We start from the raw sequence: 12,843 nt of genomic DNA on the forward strand, positions 1-12,843 counted from the left end.
GTTTTATATATTTTAATCTATGTATACTTGATTATTTGTAAAACATTTTTAAAAACTGTGGGTAGCAGTTGACACAGAATTATACTCTGCTTTATAAGATAGGAGGTCTAGTTTGTCCTGCCTGCCTCCTCCCTGAATCCTAGAGAGGTGTAGAATTTGAATATGCCAGGCATGAAATAGAGAGTAGGGAGTGGGATACTTGGGGAGAGTGTAGATAAAGGAGTTAATTGAAGTTTTTCCATTTAGGCCAATCACCAGGCCTTAGGGCCAAGTTGGGGTGGGGAAAGAGTTGCTATTTTTTTCTTTTCTCTAAAGAAATTAAATGACTTTGGACCAATGATCTTTGCATTCTGGCAGCTAAAGTTTCTCTTTGAGACAGCTAGCTAGTCACTTAATTACCCTAAAGAAAAACTCATCAGTCATCAAAGTCTAGACATGCTTATAGAGCTCCCAATTAATCTGCATATGGCCTTATTCTTAAAAATTGATGGGTATTCAGGAGTCATCAGACGGTTGAGGAATGCCTTTAACATGAAAAAAATACAATGAAAAACTTTAAAAAAATTTGGAAGAAAGAGTGTTAATGTAAAAACAAAAAATTAAGAGAAATATAAAATCTGTAATGTGTATTTTCAGAGAGAGTTGAGATGATATGTGTAACGTTTAAACATCAACACATCATGCTGTGAGAATGGAATAATGAGAAACCAAAAATGAGTTTTTGGAAATTAAGAAAATATGATGATGGCTAAAATGTAAAGTTCTGTAGGAAATTTGGAAAGTAATGTTGGAAGAAATAATCCAGAATGTAAAATAGAGTCAAAGAGAAGGAATGTGTCAGAGAAAAAAAAATGATATGGTACCTTTATGTTGGAGGTTTATTATCCTAACTAGTTGGAGTTTGAGAAAAAGAACTTACAGAAGATACATTGGAGGAAAAATTTAAAGACAAACTAAAAGAATTTCCCAGAACTGAAAGTCATGAACTTCTAGACTGAAAGAACTCAAGAAGTGCTCACACAGTGAATATAAAAAATTCTCCACCAAATACATCATTTTGTGATTTCAGAATACCAAGAATGAAAAAACAGATTTGAACACCTTGTAGAGGAAAAACTAGGTCACATGCAAAGGAACAAACATCAACTTGGTATTGGTCTTCATTAACTAACAGTGGGTGGTAGAATATAATGAATCAGTGTCTTGAAAGATTTGAGGAGAAATTATTTTCAATGTAGAATTTTGTACTCATCCAAACTGTCAGTGAAGTGTGAGAGTTAGAGACAACATTTCCAGGCTTGTAAGGATGTAGAAGATTGACTTGTCTACATATCCTTTATTAAGAAGTTATTAGAAGATGTGCTCCAGAAAAATGACAGTGGATCTAAAAAATAATGGTTTTTACTTGAGATAGAGGGGTATAGGATCACTATTGAGTAGTAGGTCTTATAGATGTAAGACCTTCAGTAAAAATGGAGATTTGAGAATAACTTTGAGAATTTAGTACCATTTAAGGTAGTGGCAAAAGGCAAAGAACATAAAAAGGGAATTAGACACTCCAGGAAAATTAAAAATAATCTGAACAGAAAGAATACAGAATCATAGCAAACTACTTAGATAATGTACCGAGTGTTATTTAGTTTCCTTAATGTAAGTAATGCTTACTGACTTTGAACTTTTAGATAAAGTACAAAAATAATTACAGTTGCAGAACAGAAGGAAATTATTCAGCTTTCAATATAAGAATATTTGATGCAAGTTGTGAGTTGAAGAATAAGAGCACTAAAAAATACCCTTCCTTTAATTCTCATTTTACAAAACAGAGTGTCAGTACCACATGAAACCATAAATAAATGTTAAGTAGTTACAAAGATCAATAATAGAGGAAATAATAATAATAACTAATGGGAATGTAGAATTGGTTGTGTAAGGAGTTAAATTTTCTTCCACAGCAGGAAGTCAAGAAATAATATTTACAACTAGTAGGAAATACTGACAAATCTTATTATCATCATTGTTATTATCTTATTATCAACAGCAATTAAAAATTTTGCAAGTTGTTGTTCCGGAGCATTGGACTAGTGAGAGGACTTAACTCTTTCTGTACACTTAACATTTTTAAATCTTGTAGGTGTACTAATTTTATATATATTAACTATATGGGTTTTTTTTTTGCTTTATATATGTATATATAAAATTTAAAAGAATGCATGTACATTGTGTTTCTTTAAAAGTTTATTTGTATATATTTAAATTTGGAGGTGGGAATGATGTGAGGTGATGAATATGTTAACCAGCTTGATTACAGTGATAATTCACTGTCTATATGTATATCAAAACATCAAGTTGCACACTTAAATACATACAATTTCTGTTTGTCAGTTACACCCCAGTAAAGCTGAAAAAATTTTGGGGAGAAAGAGTTAGATTTATATAGATAACCTTGTATAGATTTTAAGAGCAATGCAGTGTCAAGAAAATTATATTATTAAAAAATATAGGGGCACCTGGGTGGCTCAATTGGTAAAGTGTCAAGACTCTTGATTTCCACTCAGGTCATGATCTCACAGTTTTGTGAGATTGAGCCCTATGTCAGTCTCTGTGCTGACAGCGCGGAGCCTGCTTAGGATTCTCTCTCTCCCTCTCTCTCTCTGCCCCTACCCTGCTCGTGTGCTTGCTCTTTCTCTCTCTCTCAAAATAAACAAACACTTAAGAAAATATATTATTTTTATATTTATTTTATGATGCCCAAATGAATATGGGAGATGTATTAGGACTTTTTCATTATAGTTGACAAACTTCAGCTAGTTTAAGCAAAAAAAAGAAGGTCGTGGAGGGATTTAGTAGATGACAAAACCATGGAAAAGCAAGGACTAGAACTAGTCTCAGGATTTTCTGAATCCAGAGGGTAAAATGTCATCTAGAACTATTCTTTTCCTTTCTGTCTTCCCTCTTTTGTTCTCATTCACTTGGGCTGCTGACAGTTCTGGGATTAGGCATAGTTGATTAAGCAAGAGAGAAGAAACCCCCTCCCCCTGTTTGTAATTCTCAGAATAATTTTTGGGAGCTTGAGCTCAGCCAAGGTGATGTGCCCACTGCTTGGACTAATTGCTGTGTTTAGGACAGTGAGGAGTGAGAATGCTACATTGACAACCTGATCAGAACCATAGAAATGTTGGAGGGATGAGCAAGAAGTGAATCGAGGCAGTGTGAAGGAGAGCTGGCTAGGTAAACAAACATAACAGATGTCTGCTACAAAGAGTGTCATTTTAAAAACTACCAAAACGGTTTTAGTTATTCTGTACTGATTTCTGAGGAAAATAAAATAAGTATTAAAAGAAATACATTATTTGTAAGAGGTGTTTTTCTTGTTTCAGTGCCTATTTGGATTTTTCCCCTCCTTTACCTATATAATGTGTGTTAACATTAGTGTTGTAATTGGAAATGCTTTTAAGGTTTTCAGAAGTACATTATTATTTTTTAAAATTTAACTCATTTGTTAGCTTCTGTTTCATTGCTTTCTAGCTTTTTTATTACTGCTAATGAAAAAAAATATTAATAAGCAGAAGCAAATCTTAGATAGACAGTGCTAGGTAAAAGAAAGCAAACTTAACAAATTGTCAAAGAGTAATGTTCCTTATAAGGAAAACTTTCTGCATTATTTGAATTTAACAGAAAAGTTAATTGTATTTTTAATAACAGAAGAAAAATGAGGAAATAACAACATGGTGACTATTAAAAGAATAGCAAGTCTGTAACAGTGTTCTTTTTTTTTTTTTAATGTTTTATTTATTTTTGAGAGAGAGAGACAGAGCATGAGTGGGGAGGGGCAGAGAGAGAGGGAGACAGAATCTGAATCAGGTTCCAGGCTCTGAGCTGTCAGCACAGAGTCTGACGTGGGGCTCCAGCTCGCACGCTGAGAGATCATGGCCTGAGCCGAAGTTGGATGCTTAACCAACTGAGCCACCCAGGTGCCCCTCTATTTTATTTAAAGAAATATGTAAACCAGAAAATTCTTCTAATAATTATATCATAATTATTCATTTATTCTTTCTGTAAATCTCTGTGCTTGGTTCTAGGCTAAAATAGAAAATAAGATAAGTCCTTGATCTCAAAGACCTTACAGAACTGAAAAAAAAAAGAAAAAAATATATACTTTTTAAGTTTTTTTAACGTTTATTTATTTTTGATATGGAGACAGAGTGCGAGCAGGGGAAGGCCAGAGAGAGGGAGACAGAGAATCTGAAGCAGGCTCCAGGCTCCAAGCTGTCAGCACAGAGCCCAATGTGGGGCTCGAACTCACAAACCGTGAGATCATGACCTGAGCCGAAGTCGGATGCTTAACCGACTGAGCCACCCAGGCACCCCTGGAACTAAAAAAATCTTAAACAAGCAGTCATAATATTATTATACAATAATTATGAAAGAATTACAGGGTACAATGAGAGATTATAACAGGGGACTTGACTTGGTTTGAGAAGCCAGGGAAAGTTTGCTGGGTGAACTAATACTTGAGCTGAGCTCTGAACAAATGATAGTAATAAATTAGACAATGGAGCAGAAGAGCCTCCCAGGGATGGCAAATAGAATGTTCAAGGTGACTGGACAGGATATCAGGATGTTTAATGGATTTCATTATAATTCATATCTGTTTGTTGAATTCTTATTTATGATATATATCATGTATTTAAAATTTTGTATTCACTAGACACACTAAAAAATTATAGACAAGCTAAAGAATTAACAAGTAATATCTACAAGATTTTATTTTATGTGTGTGTGAGGCACACACACATACATATATATGAAATAAATGTTAAACATATAAATTACTATATTCCGTGTCCGTGCTCTCTGGTCTATATGTCCACCCTCATAAAAATCTGTTCCACTTTGTGAAGATGTGCCTTCTATAGACTGGGAGACTCTAAAAACTAGTTTTGTGAAGGTGTTCTTTACAGGAAGGAAAGTGGATTCTGTTTTTATTCATACCTGAGGTTTTTTGTTGTTGTTGTTGTTGTTGTTGTTGTTGTTTTAATTTTGTGGAAATGAATATAGTCCTATAGAGAATTGTCTTAAATTGACTGACTGATTTTACTTAGGTTGATTCTTTTTGTAAGCTGCATTTTCTAAAGAAATAGTTTTGCTGCATGTATATGTATATATTTGCACTAAAAAGGACCTCAGATAAAATCTCTTTTATAGATAAGAAAATTGAGGCCTGAGAAGCCGAGGTGACTTGCTATTTTTTCCTCTTGTTTTACTGTTTTAGATTGATTAAACACTCATTCCTGTTTTACAGGTAGAACAAAGCACAACACACTGAAACTAAGTGGATCTTCAGGCAGAGAACACTTTACTCGTTTCATATAAAATAAAAGCAGACTTTAATGCTGCCTTCCCAGCCTCCTTTTACCCCAACAGAAAGTAAATGTTCATAGACTTTAGCATTCCATGCAGGGTTCAGTGATGGACAGTATGTATTTGCCCGGCAGCCATTAGGTCCACAAAGATCCGTATGGTTCTCTGGAGAGGGAAGTAGTTCAGCTGGTAGCATTTATTATGTGTAGTGGCAAACACTACAAATGTATACCCTAATACGCCAAGTTGCCTGGGAGAGAAGACCAAAAGGCCTTTTCTTTGACGGAATTAAGTGGGTATAATCAGCATTTTATTTAGAGTGGCTAGACATTCATGTGTTAGGCCACACATGTAATGATAGATCAGTAACCCTTTTTGTTTATGTTGCCATAATGGACTGTCTTTCAATCACAGAATTTGTGCCTAATTTCGGTCTCTATTCAGCCAAGTTTTATTTGATTGTATTTATAACTTAGGTCTAGGCTTCAACTAACTTAGGAAATAGCCTAGAAATTAAAGGAAGAAAGGATAATTATAAAGGGCCATTTTTTGGGCAGGGCCAGGTCCCACAAAAGGTGTTTGTCTTAAAGGCCCCAATCCATGTATCCTTTCTCTGCAGCATATAGCACTTTCATTGCTTCTTGGCTTTTTAATTATTTTGATCATTACTTATTGAAGACCTTAATCACTTGTGGCAGTTAATTTCATTTATTTTATAGAGAAATCTAGGCTGTCTAGCCTGCTATTTCTTTGTTTCCTCTCTGTAAAAAAAAAAAAAAAAAAAAAAAAAAAAATGATTCCCAGGGCTCATGACTGGCCCAGTTGGTAGAGTATGTGACCCTTGATCTCAAGGTTGTGAGTTCAAGTCCCACATTGGGCATGGAGCCTGCTTAAAAAAGTTTATTAAAAAAAAAAAAAAAAAAAAAAAGGAAATGGCTTCCTTTTCAAGGAAATTGGTGGTCTTAAAATAAATCCCATGCCAAATTCCCTGAACACTGCTTTGTTTTTCTTTACCATTACATTGGAATATTTTATTTTCAGGATTTGTTGTCAACATTAGACAGACCTGCATGCATTTGTTTATATTGGCCATGTTTAGAAACTCAGCATTTGATTGGGTGCTTATGCTTGTAGTGACTCGAATCTTTTTTCTTATAAATTTGGTCTTTATTGCTCCATTTGTTAATTTTGAGGTGAAGCAGTTGAGACTGCATTTTATTGGCATTAAATAGTCATTTTATTGGCAAAGAGACAGAGATTATTAACTGATACATTTGTGTTGGCAGAGATGAAATGTGATCAGGTGATGACATACTCTATGCCCATCCATGTTAGTAAATATCAGAATCTAGACGTATATACATGCATAGTTTTATAAAATAGTATTTCCTTGCTTTTTTATTATAAATGAAGGAAAGCTTGATAATTCTCTTGGTCAGTGTAGATATACAGAAACTAGAGAAAAAACAGTAGACTAAAAGCTGTTATTATTTCCACTGCTATTAGGAAGATTATTCTTTAGAAGAAGATGTGTATAGTCATTATGGTGTAAATACATGTTTGAATTTTTCTGAATTTTAATGTCATAATTTTGTGCTAAGCCAGATTCCTGAAAACTACATATCTGAACCTCGTAACTTCTCCTTCCTTCCTCCCAGTAGCTTTGGTTCATAAAACTGGACCACAATGCCATACTGTCAGCTTTCATTGTGGAATAAAACAAGAAAAAGAAAAAAACAAAAACAAAACGAAATGCTTCTGAAATTGTTAAAAAGGTGACAAAATTTTGCTCATTGCTCCTTATACAGAAATCTTAAAAAATATTCCCTTACATGGACCTAACTTACATAAAGCAAATGTTAAGAAGCCTAAAGAGATAAATAGACAGCAATATAGGAATAGTAGGGAATTTAATACCCCATTTTCATCAATGGTTAGATCATGCAGACAAAAAAATAAGGAAACACTGGCCTTAAACAACACATTAGACCTGATGGACTAACCAGAGATATAGAGTATTCCATCCAAAAGTACATTCTTGTCAAGTGCACAGGATAGATCATTTATTATGCCACAAAAAAATGTTAATAAATTAAGAAGGTTGAAATAATATTAAGCATCTTTTCTGACCACAGTGGTATGAAAATAGAAATCAATTACAAGAAGAACAAAAGAAAAACTAAAGGTCAGTATCTCTGAGGAGCATAGATGCAAAAATACTCAACAAAATATTAGCAAACTAAATACAACAGCATATTGAAAGGATCATACACTAATCAAGTGGGATTTTTTTCCAGGGATGCAAGGATGGTTCAGCATTCACAAATCAATCAATGTGATACACTGCATTAACAAAGGATAAAAATCATATGATTCTCTCAATAGATGGAGAAAATCATTTAAGAAAATTTAACATCCATTTACGATAAAAAAAAAACAAAACCTCTCAACAAAGTAGATATAGAGGGAATGTATATCAACATCATAAAGGCCATATATGACAAACCCATAGCTAACTCATACTCAGTGGTGAAAAGCTGAAAGCTTTCCCTCTAAGAGCAGGAATAAGACAAGGATTCCCATTCTTGCCACTTTTATTCACATAGTAGTGGAAGTCCTAGCTAGAGCAATCATGGGGAGAAAAAAAGGAAAAGAGAAGAAAAGAAAAGTCCTCCCAATCAGAAAAGAAGTAAAACTCTCTCTACTGGAAGATGACATGATATTACGTATAGGAAACTATAAAGATTCCACCAAGAAGCTATTAGAACTAACTTAAAAAGTCAATAAAGTTGCCAGATACAAAATCAATGTACAAAAATGTTGCATATCTTTATGCTAATAATGAACTGTCAGAGAAATTAAGAAAGCAGTTCTATTTACAACTGTATCAAAAAGAATAAAATATCTAGAAATAAATTTCACCTAGGAAGTGAAAGACCTGTACTCTGAAAACTATATGGCATTATTGAAAGAAATTGAAGAAGACACAAATAAATGGAAAGATATTCAATGCTCATGGTTTAGAAGAATTAATGTTAAAATACCTATACCACCCAAAGCAATCTACAGATTCAGTGCAATCTCTATCAAAAATCCAATAGCATTTTTCCCAGAAATAGAACAAAATAATTCATAAGATTTCAGTGGAACCATGAAAGATTCCAAATAGCTAAGGCAATCTTGACAAGGAAGAACAAAGCTGGAGGCATCATGTGACCTGATTTCAAACTATATTACAAAGCTGTAGTAATCAAAACAATATGGCATTGGCATAAAAAACAGATGCATAGATTAATAGAGAATAGAGAGCCCAGAAATAAATCCATACATATATGGTCAGTTAATTTACTGGAGCCAAGAATATATATTGGGGAATGGACAGTCTCTTCAATAAATGGTGCTGGGAAAACTGGACAGCCACATGCAAAGGAATGGAACTGGACCACTGTCTTACACCGTACACAAAAATCAACTCAAAACAGATGAAAACTTGAACAATAAGACCTAAAACCAAAAACTCCTAGAAGAAAACCTAGATGATAAGCTCCATGACATCAGTCTTTGACACCAAAAGCAAAGGCAACAAAAGCACAATAAACAAGGGGCACTACATCAGACTAAAAAGCTTCTGCACAGCAAAAGAAGCCATCAACAAGATGAAAAGCAGCCTACCAGATAGGAGAAAATATTTGCAAATCATGTAGCTGATGAGAGGGTTAATATCCCAAATATAAAAAGAACTCCTATAACTCAACAGGAAAAAAACAGTCTAATTAAAAAATGGGCAGAGGATTTGCATAGACATTTTCCCAAAGAAGACCTACAGTTGGCTAACAGGTACTTGAAAAGATGCTCAACATCACTAATCCTCAGGGAAATGCAAATCAAATGACCGTGAGTTATCACCTCACACCTGTCAGAGTGGCTATTATCAAAAATACAAGAGATAAAGTGTTGGCAAGGATGTGAGAAAACCCTGGTGCTCTGTTGGTGGGAATGTAAATTGTTATAGCCACAATGCAAAACAGTGTGGATCACTCTCAAAGAATTAAAAGTAGAACTACTGTATGATTCAATAATTCTTCTGAGTATTTATCCAAAGAAAACAAACCACTAACTTGAAAAGATCGGTACCCCTATATTCATTGTAGTATATTTACAGTAGCCAAGAAGGAACCTCAGTGCCCATTAATGGATGGATGGGTAAAGAAAATGTGAGATATATACATATATAAATGTACCACAAAACAGAAGGTGTCGTGTTATTTGTGACAACATGGATGGACCTTGAAGGCATTATGTTTAAGTGAAAGAAGTTAGAAAAAGACAAATATCATATGATCTCATTTATATGTGGAATTTAAAACAAAACAAATCCTAACCCATAGATACAGAGAACAGGTTGGTGGTTGTCATAGGTGGGCATTGGGGGTTGGGCCAAGTTGATGAAGATGGTCAAAAGGTACAAACTGTGCTGACAGCTCAGAGCCTGGAGCCTGCTTTGGATTCTGTATCTCCCTTTCTCTCTCTGCCCCTCCCCCCACTCATGCTCTGTCTCTCTCTGTCTCCAAAATAAAACACTAAAAAAATTTTTTTTATATAAATAGATCATTGGAATGTAATGTACAGCATGGTGACTGTAATTAATAATGTATATTTGAAAGTTACTAAGAGTGTACACCTTGAATGTTCACAAAAAAAATTGTGACCATGTGTGGTTATGAATGTTAATTAGACTTGTGGTGGTGGTCATTTTGTAATATATACAAATATCATATTATATTGTATACCTGAAACTAAGGCAATGTTATATGTCAATTATATCTCAGTAGCAAAACTTTCCCCAGGATCCAGTTACCAAGACAAATATATATTTTTTAATATTTAATAATATTGTAAATATGTGACTTCTATTGGCTCTAGGCTATTATAGTTTTCTCAAGCTACGATATACTGAATAAGTTTTCCATTCTAATTCTGTAACAGGGTTAGGGGGATAGAAAATAATTTCTTGCTCATCTTGTAGGGAATAGTCCTCAAATGCATATTTGTTTCCTTTTTTTACTTTCTTTTTTTTTTTTTTTTACCTTCTTTTTGATTAGTATAATATAGGTCGTTTCAATCAAGATTGAGTTAGGGAAATGTAAGTCATGCTAGATAATTTAGTAGAAGGAATGTAACTTCTAGTACCACTTAAAATGTTTTTAGAAGATCTGAGGAATAGAGGAGAGGATGGTGAACCCAAACTTGGTTATAGCAACCCAGGTTGCTATTAGCCCTAGAAATGGAAGGACAAGGGAAGAAGGAGGTATTATTAGAGTCCAGAGACTAAAGATGGTTGATAAGGGGAAGAACCACTGACCTGTATGAGAGGGGACCTTGGAAGAGATGTAATTACTGCTGAAAATGACCCAGAAGAAGAAGGGCAGGGGATAAAGACTTCTCAATGTTGCCTTTCATCTGTCTTTCATTTTGCCACCATTTCCCCTCTTTGGCCAAACCTAACCAGAAGCCAATTAGCTAATTAGAAGCTAATTAGCTTCTGTGTAAGTGACAGAGACCTGTTTTTGAAAAAAAAAAAAAATCAAAAACAAAAACAAAAAAAACTGATTATTGAATTGTAGGTTAACAGGGTTTTTTCCCCCTTCCTCAGTACTTTAAAGATGTCCATCCCCTGTTTTCTGGTTTGCTCCCTCCCCACCCCTGATCTTATTTTTGTGGCCCTGTATCTAATGTGCCCTTTTGGGAGGATGCCTTTAAGAATTTCCTTTTATTGGGGTACCTGAGTGGCTCAGTAGGTTGGGCATCCCACTTCGGCTCAGGCCATGATCTCATGGTTTGTGAGTTCAAACCCTGGTTTGGGCCCGCTTCGGATCCTCTGTCCCCATCTCTTTCTGCCCCTCCCCTGCCTATGCTCTCTCTCCCAAAAAATGAATCAACAGTTAAAAAAAAAAAAAGAATTTCCTTTTATCACCTTTTTGCCCCCTTTTTTTGTAATTTAAGTTTTGACTAGGTAATACATGTTTATGGTTCAAAATTCAAAAAGTATGGTGGATATACAAAAAGTATGGTGATATATTTTGCAATTTGTGTTTCCATTTCTATAGGCAATCAATGTAATTATTTTTTTGGGTTGCCTTACAAAAGATATTTTATGCATATACAAGAAAAAAATTGATTACCTTTTCCTCCATTTTACAAAAATTTTAGTATAGTACATACACTGTTCTGTACTTCCTTTTTTCACTTGGATATCTTTCCCCATTAACATAGAAAGGGCTTCATCAGCCATTAAAGTGGCTGCAGAGCATTTCAGTCTTACGGATATATAAAAATTTAATTTAATTAACCAATACTCTACAATGGGTATTTACTTTTTGTTCCAATCTATTACCGTTATCAACAACACTTTAATGAAACGCCATGTATGAGTGGTCCTTGGAATATGTACAAGGATATACATACATATTTTTAATGTAGGTTTGTTGGCTTATTTATTTATTTATTTATTTAGAGAGAACAAGTGGGGGAGGGGCAGAGAGCGACTCCCAAGCAGGCTCCACACTTGTCAGTGCAGAGCTCAACTCAGGGCTTGAACTCAGGAACCATGAGATCATGATCTGAGCTAAAATCAACAGACACTTAACAAACCGAGCCACCCAGCAACCTTGTACAAGGATATTTGTATACTGTAGATGTATCTTAGGAGAATTGCTAGATAAATGAATTTGACATTTGTTATTTTGGTAGATAAGTTTCTTCTGTAAAGGTTGATCCAATTTACAATACTGCCAGCAGTGTAAGAGTACCTGTTTGCCTACACCTTTGTCAATACTTGTGTTTTTTAAAAAAATTTATGACAATTTTCAAACCTATTCAAAAGTAGAAGGAATATTATAATGAACTGCCCTTACCTATCATCAGCTCCAATAATTATCAACATATCATCAATCTTGTTTTGTCTATACATCCTCACTCCTTATCCATTTCTAGTTCTCTTTTTAGAAATTTATTATTGTTTAGTTTTTTGAGAGAGAGCACCCTGTGCGAGTGGGGGAGGGGCATTTAAATGTTCATTTATTTTGAGAGAGAGAGCATGAGCAGGGGTGGGGCAGAGAGAGAGGGAGAGACACAATCTCAAACAGGATCTGTGCTGTCAATGCAGAGCCTAACATAGGGCTTGATCTCACAAACCGTGAGATCATGACCTGAGCCAAAATCCAGAGTTGGGTGCTTAACTGATTGAGACACCCAGGTGCCCTAGTTATCTTTTTTTTAATTAATAGCTTTATTGGGGTATAATTTTCATATTATTAAATTCATGCTTTGTAAGTGTTTAATTATAACGTTTAGTAAATTTAGAGTTGTGCATCTGTCATCACAGCCTAGTTTTACATTATCATCGTACCAGAAAGCTTCCCCCCCCCCCCCCCCCCGTGTTCATTTTCGGTCAATTCCCAGTCCCTCCTCAGCCCAAGGCAA

General features: G+C 34.7%; 1 protein-coding gene across 2 annotated transcripts in view; it reads left to right on the top strand.

Moving 5' to 3' along the window:
* ZNF654 (zinc finger protein 654) overlaps positions 1–12,843 on the top strand; it is a 94,892-nt gene that overhangs the window by 30,201 nt on the left and 51,848 nt on the right. The gene's annotated exons all lie outside the window — the stretch shown is intronic.

This window comes from Panthera uncia, chromosome C2 (genome assembly GCF_023721935.1).
Source record: "Panthera uncia isolate 11264 chromosome C2, Puncia_PCG_1.0, whole genome shotgun sequence".
In the NCBI taxonomy this organism is placed as follows: domain Eukaryota; kingdom Metazoa; phylum Chordata; class Mammalia; order Carnivora; family Felidae; genus Panthera; species Panthera uncia.